The following is a 12,895-nucleotide window of genomic DNA, read 5'->3' on the forward strand; positions in this document are numbered from 1 at the left end:
AGAAGAAGTGTGTAGTCTTATGATTTAGATTAATCAAATTCTCCCTCATGTCATTGATTCATCACTATATCCCACAGGTGTTTCTTGATTGCTATAGCATATGTGGCTTATTTTGGTTTGTCCTTCTTCATAGATATCAGCAATGACATAGCTGAAGATGATTCCAGTCACCTCTGTAAGCCCCCTCAAATTTGTCTAACAGTCATGCTCCCTTGTGTCTACTTTCCAAGTGTTGGTGGTGCTTTTTGTGTTTGCCATTGGTGGCATGTGGCTGCGAGTCACTCAAACTCTCCTCCTACTGACTTTTGCTAGCTAATCAGGTCAAGGCTTTCAAATGTAAACATCAGTAAATATCGAGGAAAGGATGGAGAAGATGGGCACCGACCATCAACATTTGTATGTGGGTCCCATGTGGGTAGTAAATGGGCTGAAAAATGGGGCCTGTATGGGATCGTCCACAGTTTCTGTTAAAATAATTCTGCAATAATTTAGAACTGGAGGAAGGAGATCGAAGTCAGCTCAAAATTCAAACAAGGGTTTAATCTTGTACAAGAGGAGCATTCACAGAGCAACACGCAGGTCGGTTACAAAGTGAAGACTCAACATCTGAGGAGAAAAGCTTGGTATTTATCTGTCTCTGTGGGTGTGTGATCACTCTGCCCTTCTGCATCATCAATCATTCACAAGAAGGAAGTGATAACCTTGAGTATATATTCAATACCTTGAGTGATTATTCAATACCTTACATGTGTGATGAAACAACACAAAGGGTCACAGGTCACATTACACAATTACATTAAACATTCCTGCATGTGACTTCAGTTCACATCTCTCTTCATGAAGTACAAAATTTCCATCACAGTTTCCATATAGGCCCCATACCAATTGCCCACATAGATGGAATTACCCAAGTGGGCCCCAGATAAGATGTCCATTTGGGTCCATGCAATACATAGGTAGCCCTAGCATGACCCATGCAGGGGCCCATTTGGGTAAACCCACTCATGTAGGCAATTGGCATGGGCCCATGGACAATCACAAACAGGGCTAATTTTCAGCCCAACCCACACTGGCCCCACGTATAAATATTGGTTGCCACTGTACAGGCATTCAGTAATCAACTGGACAACCTCCATGCCTGCATCAATTTCCAGAAGTATATCAGGAACTGTAATGTCCTTGGTTTCACCAAAACCTGGCTAAATCTTGGAATACTAGACAGCATCATTCAACTAGGTGATGCTTTTTTATATGATGATCTTACAGACTCTGGCGAGAGAAGAAGAGTAGGTGTGTGCTTTATGGTGAATGTGACAGTGGGAATGTGAGGTGCCATCCCATTCCTGCTGACCCTGCACCACAAGAATAAACACTCTAGATCACTGCTGTATGCTGCTCAGAGGCGGCTGCAGAGATGGTGCTGCCTGTGTTTGGGAGGAGTGCCAGTGCAGCCATCTTGTCGAGGTCAAGACATGCAAGTCAACTACAACACATGCTCTCAGTGATGCTAGAGATTGCTCCAATCAGAGTCCACAGCATGTCCCAGTACACCACCATTGATGTCACCTATTACATTAACAAATTCTCTGAGTCTGTACTTTGGTTAAATTTGTAAACCAACAGAAGCAACTATACCCCCAAACTACAGCTACATCATTACCATCATTACACAGTCAGAATCCATGGATTGCCACAGCCATGCAGGATGCCAAAAATGTATGCACCGCAGTCAATCTGGAAACGTGGACAATTATAACGCAGCAGTCTACAATGTAAGAAGAGCTAAGGCACTTTGCTTGTATGTTCTACTTTAAGTTGTTTGATTGTTTAGTGAACTTTTACTCATTTCTTTTCTAAGTCTGGAGAGTAATCTTGATTGAAAAAGATTTGCTTGTCTTGATAGAAAATCTGTCATTGGCTCCACGGTTGCTGTATTATCACATCCTTTACGGCAGCGTCTGAAAATCTCACTGTTATCAATCTTTGAGGGGCTGTTAAGTCTTAAGGCTTAGTTGTGAGTGAGCGGTGTGTCCTTTCAGTTTCAATGTCCATTTCTGGTGATAGTTTAAGTACCTTCTGAAGCAAAGCCCGCTGAACTTTTTTACTTCACTCCCTTCCGGGATTCTTATGTTATTCCTTCTCAGTCTGTTTTGGAGGTCATCACATTTCGCTTACAGATCCATGTCACGGTGGAGTAGGTACTGTATCGCCCTCTGGTGAAGTATCGCTGTATCTTCACCCGTGTTGAGTCTGTCCTCTATATTTCCAATTTCCTCCTCATGCTTGCCCATCCTGTCTTTTATGTCTGTGACTGCTTGCTCCAGTTGTTCAATGGACATTTTAGTTTTATTAGGTCCATCTTGATTTTCTTTACGAAGTTTCCTCAACTCCTCCAGGATGTCCTCGTCTGACTGACACTCGTTGCTAGCGGTGCTTAAGCTAGCAGGGCCTTTTGTGCTCAGTTCTCTTTGTAGTATTTTGGCGTTAAAAAACTATAGTTGTCACTTCTTTTCTGTTCTACTCGATGGAGCTGTTTCTATGCTGCTATCTCTCCCATGACGTCACCGGAAGTCCCCTACATTAAGAAAGCTTTATGGCAATTCTAGAGACAATTGCTAACTATGACAAAGCTGTGAAAAAGGTTGACCTCCAGTCATAATACAAAGTATAGAGGCAAAATCATTCAAAATGAGGTTCTGGATTATTTGGCAGATATGATTGGAACTGAAATTACAAAAGAAGTGAAAAACAGTGAAACCTTCAGCACCATGACTAATGAAACAAAATATATTAAAAAAACAGATTTCTCTGGTACTCAGTACTATTTCAACAGAAGAGAGTTTTATCCATTCTGAATCTGCTGAAAGACCAGAGGCTTACTGAAAAAATAATCCACATATTGGAAGGTCATGGTCCAGAATACAAAAACAACCTTGTAGGCCAAGCATATGACGAAACTGCTGTCATGAGTGGTAAACATTACGGGGTCCAGGCTTAAATCAAAGAGCAGCTGAAATATGCCTTTTACATCCATTGAAATACCAACAGTGTGATTTAATTTTAGCAGATACAGCCAAAGCGCTCCTAGAGACAATTCTTTTTAACTATATGTGTTCATATCTGGGTCATATGTTTATCCTAAATGGCTGATTATACAAAAAGATATTGTACAAAGGTACAGCAAGAGAGCTTCAGCAATTAAGTGACACTTGATGGGCGTGCTGATTTATGGCACTAGATAACATAATGGATAGATTGCCAGCCCTTAAGAGAGTACAAGAGAAAACCAAGAGCACAGTGGTGAAGATGTATTGAGGCTCGAGGCCTGCTGACACAGATAGATCTTGAATTCATTGTGAATCTTGTTATCTTGTTCATAAAGTTTCTGGAGAAACAACTTCTCTCTGATATGCTGTATCTTCATCACTTTCAGTTTCAGTTTAGACATTGAATGACTTCAGGGAGGAGTCATTTTTGATAACTTGTGGGATGAAGTGTTAAACATTTCTGAGCAGTGCAATGACAAAAAAGGCTAAGCCCGAAACTCTGTGAACACTGTGTACTGACTACTGTTGGTCAGAATCAGTGGTGTAGAGGAGTATATTAGAGTGTCCCATCTCACTCCCACAAAAAAAACTCCTGTCTCATCCCAATCCCAGAAGAATGATTCCTGTCCCATCTTGTCCCTGTGTTGTGTTTTACAAAGACCATTGCATTTATTCATATTAAAACTGAATATTTATATATGAAAACTAGGCATATTTAATCAATTATGCAGTATAGTAATGCTGCAATAAGTCCTAACACATCAGTTGAAACAACTTTATTACACAAATTTATTTTCCAATATTTTTATAGTATCTTTTTCACATTTTATTGTAATTTTTCTATTCCTGTACATATTTGTTGTTATAGAATATTTTTCATAGTATCCTTTTCATTCATTCATTCATCTTCTAACCGCTTCATCCTCTTGAGGGTCGCGGGGGGGCTGGAGCCTATCCCAGCTGACATCGGGCGAGAGGCAGGGTACACCCTGGACAGGTCGCAGGGCTGACACATAGAGACAAACAACCATTCTCGCTCACATTCACACCTACGGACAATTTAGAGTTATCAATTAGCCTAGTCCCCAGTCTGCATGTCTTTGGACTGTGGGAGGAAGCCGGAGTGCCCGGAGAGAACCCACGCTGACACGGGGAGAACATGCAAACTCCGCACAGAAGGGCTCCCACGCCCGGGATCGAACCGGCAACCCTCTTGCTGTGAGGCGAGAGTGCTAACCACCACACCACCGTGCCGCCCCAGTATCCTTTTCATATTATTTTTATTGTAAATTTTCTATTCTAGCCTATATTTTATTCTTGACTTTCATTTCCTCTTCAGATGTTTATTGTGTGTTTATTATACACCAAGGCAAATTTTTTGTAAGTGAAAACCTACTTGGTAATAAACCATAGTCTGGTTTCAAATGTTACATCAGTGTGGCAAATAACTAGTGCTTTGTCCGTTAGCTTGATGCTAACACATAATGGGAATTACCATTAATGAGCTGATGGAAATTAGCATGGCGATCGTGACATCACAATCTCAACAAATGATTCATATTACTTCACATGCTTAACATAAAACCACATGTGTGCTCATACATATATTCCCTATGGTCTGTGGAAACAAACTAAAAGCTGCTGACGAACTTTACATTGCTAAATTGTTATATGATTTCCATCCCGCCCGCTCCCATTGACTTTTTTTCCTGTGTTGTTCCAGTCATGTAATTAATAGTTAAATTGACAACCATCCCACAGGAATCCCACAGGAGTTACGTGAGCCACAGAATTCCCAGAAAGATGTCACTCTCTAGAGGGTATATGCTGTATGCTGTATCTATATACAGGGTATAGCCACTTCCCTTTCTGGCTGTTTACAGTATACCCACCTATCAGCCAAAAAGCCACTGGAATACATAAGAGAGGGTACCCACTTCCATGTCGGTAACCTACCCATTTACTTAGTACTACAACCGTCTCATCAACTATCACTACACCACTGGTCAGAATGTCAGAACCAGATGAAGAAGGGTTTTACGCAGCCTTTTTCTACCCCGTCATTGACCAGATGCTCAATTAGCTTAACAGATGGTTTTCAAAGACAGTAGAAGAACAGCATCCAAGCTCTAAACCCCCAAAGTGACGCATTTCTGAAAGAGACAGCTGTGTTTTCATTTGCTCGATTGTATGATTCAAATATTGATGACTCGGGACATGAACTACATCAGTTCAGCTGAATTTTAGAGAGGAAAATACAGACTGGGATGCAGAGGCCCTGTGGTACAGTAGAGGTGGTACAGTTCATTGAGCCAAATAAAGAAGTGGTTTTTGAGCTCTCCAGATTCTGAAAAATAGCAGTCTCGATCCCAATGAATACTGCTTCTTGTGTGCAAAGTTTTTCTATGCTAAAGTTGGTGAAAATTTACCTCAGGCCCACCATAACTGATGAGAGAATGAGCAATCTGGGTGTACAGAGTATTGAGTCTAGCAGGGCAAAGGCTTTGAATCTTGAGTCATTTGTTGATTGGTTTGCCAGAAATCACACACACGCACGCACACATGCACGCACGCACGCACGCACACACGCACGCACGCACACACATAAAAAGCACAACATATTGTTACTAAGTCAGAAAGGAAAATAAAAGGCAGACTGGGATGCAGAGACCCTCTGACTGTGACTCAGTCACTTAGCAACTCAGCATAATGCTGCATTCCAACACATTCTCATTCCAAAGTCGTCAAATATTGCTGCTTGTCAGTGGCTATCCTCTGGCCGAAGCAGTCCACAGTGGCTGGGAATGAGGCGGAGGGAGTATGGGTGGCTAGTTGGCTAACTCTTTTCTCATTTGTGGCCTGGATAACAGAGAGAGAGCAGGGCAAGGGGGGCTGAGTAAATGCTCTGCTCACAACTCTACAGTAAAATTAAATATTAAGTGAATTGATGTATGGGAAACACACATGAACAAGGTTAGTTGTTCGGTCTGTCCTTCTGTCCAACACTTTGTCCATAGGAAAATGACATAACTACAGTACTGGCCAGTTTGTCATGGCATTTATATTCACTCTACCAGAGGATGGTTTTAGTGATTCCCTGACCTTTCCTGTGGTACTGTACCACTGTCAGGGCAAGTACTCTCTTGACCAACACTGTGGCGTACAAAATCTAAAACCAAATAATAGCCTGATTTTATGTAATTTGCTGTGGATGCACACACTCTCCATAGGATGTATCTAATCATATCAGTGACCTTTGACTGTTCCTCAGCCACCAGCATCAGTACAACTGGAGAGAGATTTAATTAGTCACTGTTATTGTCTGCTTCTGCTGCTAATTTAACTTGCTGAATCAGTCAAACAGCCTCTGACATGATAATGAGTGACTGACCAGCACCGGCTGACAGATCGTCTTACTCCACTAAAGCAAACTTTCTGAAACACTGGGTCAGCTTACAAAGGCACAGTATATATATATATATATGTACCAGACAGGGATCTGACAGTACAGTGTGCAAGGTGACATGCTTTAAAGCTGCATTTTTTCCAGGGGGGAGTCTTCTCACTTCCTGTGGGTCTCAGGTGATTGACAAGAAGCCAAGTGTAACATAATGTGCAGCTGATATGGAAACACAGTCGCCCTGACACCCAACGAGTGATCAAACTGGAGCCGAGAGTGTGTGACAAATTGTCGTGATACAGTGGCTGATAGTGCAGTCAGAAGAAGAGCTTTTGTGCTCTTCATCTTTATATCTGACAATGACTGGATGTCGCTCGCAGTTATCTTTAAGTTGTGGAAAGTTTTATTTATTTTACCAGTTCAGCTGTCAGTGATGTTATCTCTTGTGCCTCAGTGTCTGTAAAGAGAACTGTTTCCTGTAGTGTTTTATACAGTATGCTGTCTTTTCAAGAGACGGAAACAAGGGCTAGCACACTACCTGCCCAGCCCCACATAGCAGTCAGCTAATGTTAGCAACTAACTGGTGAACATAGTGGATCATTAAGCTAAATTATTCAGTTTTAGTCCTCAGGCATAACTGGAGACCATAGTCTGTATATAAAGATGGACAATGCGTCTCCACTTCCACCCACTGTACAAAAACTGAAGCCAAAATATTGCGGATATGACCAGTATTTTCTTGCCCTTTTTGAGCCAGAGCCTGCGCTCGGTAGCGATCAGGAAGTCATGTCATGGTATCAAGTTCTCTCCCATATATCTGTCAAACCCCATTGCAAGCAAATACACAGCTGTCAATCATGTCTTAACCCCCCCCTTTTATAACATCAAATTACTAATTAAAGCCAAACTTTTCAGAAAAAATTAATACTTTAACAAACATCATAGTGATAAGATAAGATACACCTTTATTGATCCCACAATTGAGAAATTCCAGTGTTATAGAAACAGACTTAATATTGGATAGATTAATGTAAACTGGATGCTAATGTTGCTCCAATTTGAAAAAAAACAAAACAAAAAAAACTGTTGTTACATGACATCATAAGAGCCAGGAGGAAATTAGCTTTAAAGGGATAGTGCACCAAAAAATGAAAATGCACCCACTATCTACTCACCCTTATGTCGATGGAGGCTCAGGTGAAGTTTTAGAGTCCTCACAACACTTGCGGTGATCCAAGGGGAGATAGCAACACAACTCCACCTAATGGAGGCTGACATCGCCCCAGATTCAAACGTCCAAAAACACATAGTTGAAACCATAAAAATATCTCCATACTGCTTGTCCATAGTGATCCAAGTGTTCAAATGACGTATTTCCAAATAACTTTTTATGTCGGGGCTTCAGGACACTTGGATCACTACGGACGAGCAATATGGAGATATTTTGTGGTTTCAATTATGTGTTTTTTTGGATGTTTGAATCTGGGGCGCCGTAAGCCTCCATATGGGTAAGTAGATAATGGGCGAATTTTCATTTTTGGGTGCACTTAGAGTGGAAGCAAGACTAAAGTACAAAGTTTAAAAACACATGCAAGGGTGTAGGTTTTGTTTCAATATTCGAGGAGGCACATATGAAACAGGGCAATAGCAATAAAATGCAACACATCATCTTTGTAGCATCCATGCCATGCTGTTTCTACGTTCTGAAGTTGTAAGAACAACCATCCCAGGAGCAAGTGAATGTTCCACTGGCTTTGCCTGTAGAAGGTTCAACTCAAGTCCAATATAGTCAGTCCTCACTTGCTCATTCACTGTAATTGCTGCCCTACATTATGACACGTTACAGATTCATTCAGGACTTTGATCTTCGACAGGCTAACCCGCTACATACCGCACACTAAAAAGTGTCATTCAAAAGGAACTGTTTTGCCCATCACCATCATACCAGTCTTTTTTTCACTCAGACAAAAAGCTGTGGATACAATAGAAAATACTGAACAAAACAACAAAGTCCCAAAATACCAGTATCCACCTTCATGAAGTCATCACTACAGCTTTGCTAAAGTGAGCAAAACAGAACTAAATCAAGGAGCAGTGTTTTACAAAATGGCTGCCACCGTGTTTGACACAGTGACAGGTCCGGGCGGTCAGCCTGTTTCTCAGCAGGCTGGGTGTGAGTGTCCAATACAATAAACTCCTGCTCTGGTGCAAATACAAGAAGAGAGAGAGGCTGAAACACACACACACACACACACACACACACACACACACACTACATATTCCATTTCACAGTCTGCTGGAGTCTGACAATCTCTCCAATCTGTGAAGGCTCATACCCTGACTCCCAGTGACCCCCCAAACAATTTTAGAGTGATATCTCTGAATGCATTACACAGCAGTCAAACACCCTGGGACAGCGAGAGGCTCAGGATATTCATTCAGGCTTGCTGCCTGCTGTCGTCCTGCCCATGGTGGCCTGCCTGAGATCCACCGCAAAAAATATTCATGCTAATCAGTCCTGTATTTTTAAAGAGAAATTCCAGTTTCCTTTTTATAGTTTTCACCATAATTCCTATTAGTAATAGCTGAGATGTGGGAAGAAGGTAAGTTGCTAAAAAGAAGTCAGACAGAGCAAGAAACATGAGCAGTCAGACAATCAGACAGGTTGTAAACAAACCCTCAGGTTAGACAAACTAAATTTAAAAAGGAAGTGAAGGCAGTTCACTGAATGATTCACAGACCGCCTCTTTTCCTTAAGTTTCACAAATAGCAAAGACGTACATAGTTGTGCAGGGTTTTTTTTTTGTTTGTTTTTTGTACTGACATCAGTGTGTTAACTCTAAGTTTTACCTCTAAACAAAGTGGTTTAGATAATTTGGTTTTAAACAGCTTGTTTAAAATCTGTCTGAACATTTCTGATCATTTTGTGTTTGCTGCCTCCACATTTTGCTGTGTTCCTACATCTCAGCAATTACTGTGGTGAATACAATGTTATCATAAAACCAAAAATACAAAAACTTTATAATTTATAATAGACTGAACTGAAATATAAAGGGACAGTTCACCTCAAAATCAAAAATGCATATTTTTCCTCTTAAAGCAACACTTACCTTTCTGGAAATTTTACACTTTTTTTGTTTAGGTAAAAATGTTATTAATAAGCTGATGGCACACTAAAATATAAGTGAATTCCACCAGGAATAAAAACTCAGAATTATACCATTTTCATAAGGTTCTAAGAAAACTCCTGTCCTGTCTGTCTTCCGCACGTGGAGGCCCCCGACTGACGTAATCAGACTGCCCAAAGGAGGCAATAGACCTGCATCTCCACAACACCTACAGTGACCCCAGCAGAGAGTAAGAGCTGGGCCCATGCGACGTCCTTGTAGATCCACCGCCACCCACCAAGGCCTTTGACACCAGGAAGCTATTTCTCAAAGAAGTCTAGGAGATTGTGAAGAAGGCAAGATCTAGCTCAGTCCTTGGACCAAGTGGTGTACTGTACAAGGTCTACAAGAACTGTCTATTGCTACTCAAGCGACTCTGGAAGATCCTTAGAGTCATATGGAGGAGATGTAAGGTGACTAAGCAGTGGAAATTTGCTGAAGGAGTCTGGATCCCCAAAGAGAAGGATCCCAAGGAGATCGACCAGTTCAGGATAATCTCACTGCTGAGCTTGGAAAGAAAGATCTTCTTCAGTATAGTAGCAAGACGGCTGGCTAACTTCCTCTCTAGTAACATCTACATAGACACGTCAATGCAAAAGGGAGGGATCTCTGGAGTTTCGGGGTGTCTAGAACACACTGGAGTGGTGACTCAGCTCATCCGGGAAGCTCGGGAGAGCAAGGGAAACCTCACCTGTGGTTAGACCTAGCCAATGCATATGGCTCCATCCCCCACAAACTGGTCCAGAACACTATGACCAAACACCATGTGACACACCACATTGCAGACCTGATCCTGGATTACTACGGCCAGTTCAGGATGAGAGTCACAGCAGGGGAAGTAACATCAGAGTGGCACAAGCTGGAGGTGGGGATAATCACAGGCTGCACCATCTCTGTGAGCTTGTTCCCCCTGGCATTGAATATGTTTGCCAAGTCTGCGGAGCCAGAATGCCGGGGCCCCCAAACCCAAACAGGGACCCGCCAGTCTCCAATCAGGCCCTTTGTGGATGACCTGACAGTCACCACAGAGTCCGTGCCAGGATGCAGGTGGATCCTCCAAGGGCTGGAGAAACTTATCCAGTGGACGCGGATGGGATTCAAACCAGCTAAGTCCAGATCGCTAGTGGTGAAGAAGGGCAAGGTCACGGACAGGTTCCGCTCAGCATCAAAGGGTCAGTGATACCATCAGTCTCGGAGAAGCCTGTGAAGAGCTTAGGCAAGGTCTTTGACAGCAGCCTCAAGGACTCCTCATCTGTTCAGTCTACCTGCCGGGAACTGGAGAACTGGCTGCGATCAGTGGACAGCATGGTATATTGCCAAGGATACTCTGGCTGCTACTTGTTTATGAGGTCCCCATCTCGACGGTGGAGACCCTGGAGAGGAAGGTCAGCAGCTGTCTCAGGAGATGGTTGGGGTTGCCCAGAAGCCTCAGCAACATCGCCCTCTACAGGAACACCACAAAGCTCCGGTTGCCCCTGAAGTCGCTAGAAGAGGAGTTCAAGGTGACACAGACTAGAGAGTTGCTGATGTATAGGGACTCGAGTAACCCAAAGGTGGCCCAGGCAGGAGTGGTTGTGATGACTGGAAGGAAGTGGAGTGCCCAGGCTGCTGTGCTGGACGCAGAGGCACGATTGCGACACAGAGACCTACTGGGGGTAGTGGCCCATGGCAGAGTGGGTTTGGAGATGTTCCCAACACCACCTCAGCACAAGGAGTGCAAGAGGAAGGATAAGCGCAGGCAGATACAGGAGGAGGTCAGGACTGCAGTGGAGGAAGGAAGGACGAGCAGAGCGGCTGGTCTGAGGCAGCAGGGGGCCTGGACTAGATGGGAGCAGGCCATGGACCAGAAAGTCACATGGACGGATCTCTTGCAGGCTGAGCCACACCGCATCACCTTCCTGATTCGGGAAGTTTATGATGTCCTACCTAGCCCAGTGAACCTCTTCACCTGGGGGAAAGTGGAGACCCCGAACTGCCAGCTGTGTTTGGCAAGAGGAACTCTGGAACACATTCTCAGCTCCTGCCCAAAAGCACTCGGCCAGGTCCATTACACCTGGTGCCACAACCAGGTGCTGAAACTGATTGCAGAAGCCATCAGCAAAGGAATCAGCAGCTGCAGCCGAATGTGCAACATGTGCCTTTGTGAAGGCAGGAGAGCAGAGATTCCCCCAGCACATCGTCAGCACCACCCCGAGGCCAGATATCCTTCTGGTCACCAAAAACATCATTATCATGGAGCTGACAGTGCCATGGGAGGACCACCTGGTGGAGGCCCACTGAAGAAAGAGGACCAAATATGAACCCCCGGTCATCGACTGTCCAAGCACAGGGCTGGAAGGCAAGATGTATGCCCATCGAGGTTGGCAGTAGAGGATTTGTGGGGCACTCACCCCACAAAGCCTTAAGTGCACTGGGCATCACAAGTAGAGGTGGGATCGGGCTGAGATTCTCAGACCGTTACCCGACCAAACCCGACTTCATACTGACCGACCCGACCTGACGACCGACAATCATTACCAAAATTATTACCGACCCGACTGAGCCCGACTTCTAAAAGCAGATGTGCAACATACAACAAAATAAAATAATACTGCCAATGTTGCCATTTCTGACATGAAAATATGACATGATTCCTCACACATACGTGGCACCAATCAGGTGCTCTTACAAGGTTTTATTAAAAAAAAAAAAAAAAAAACAGAATGAAAATCTCAGGGATATTAATGTACAAAGCAGCATGGCAGATGCCAAATATTAAGCTAAAATCACCACGGCGGGTGTTCATACTGTAACGTTCGTAGGCCTAATCATGTCATCATAATAATTAAAACAATCACCACGGCGGGTCAAGGCGAGAACAGCAGCACTACATCATATTTATCATGCAACCTTGATATTAACATTACAACAACAAAACAGGACAACAGCAGGTGTTTGCTGTATAACACCACAGCGGGTGTAGCCTACACCTAACACACTACACATTATCAGCATTCAGAAGTGATAAATATTAAAAAAAAATATGTCTTACCATTAATGATTGAAGTCCATTGTCTCATGTTGAACTCATTTTGAAGAAACCAGCCTGAAGGCAATCGCTGTTAACTCGAACCCAGTCTTGAACTTGAAGCTGTAACTTAGCCATTTAACTGAACTATTTACATCCAACCATCATGGTTTACTTGGAGCTATGAAGGAAGAGGATAGCGTCCACTGTGGATGGGTCCAGTGATGTCCTCCTCTGTTCGACGGTTCTTCCAGCAGCACTGAAATTGCGCTCT

The 12,895-nt window shown here is 43.3% G+C and overlaps 1 pseudogene; it reads left to right on the forward strand.

Moving 5' to 3' along the window:
- Positions 1-8,553: 8,553 nt before the first annotated feature.
- Positions 8,554-12,114, forward strand: LOC125881252 (uncharacterized; annotated as a pseudogene).
- Positions 12,115-12,895: the final 781 nt, after the last annotated feature.

Source organism: Epinephelus fuscoguttatus, linkage group LG20, assembly GCF_011397635.1.
Source record: "Epinephelus fuscoguttatus linkage group LG20, E.fuscoguttatus.final_Chr_v1".
NCBI classification, from domain to species: Eukaryota; Metazoa; Chordata; class Actinopteri; order Perciformes; family Serranidae; genus Epinephelus; species Epinephelus fuscoguttatus.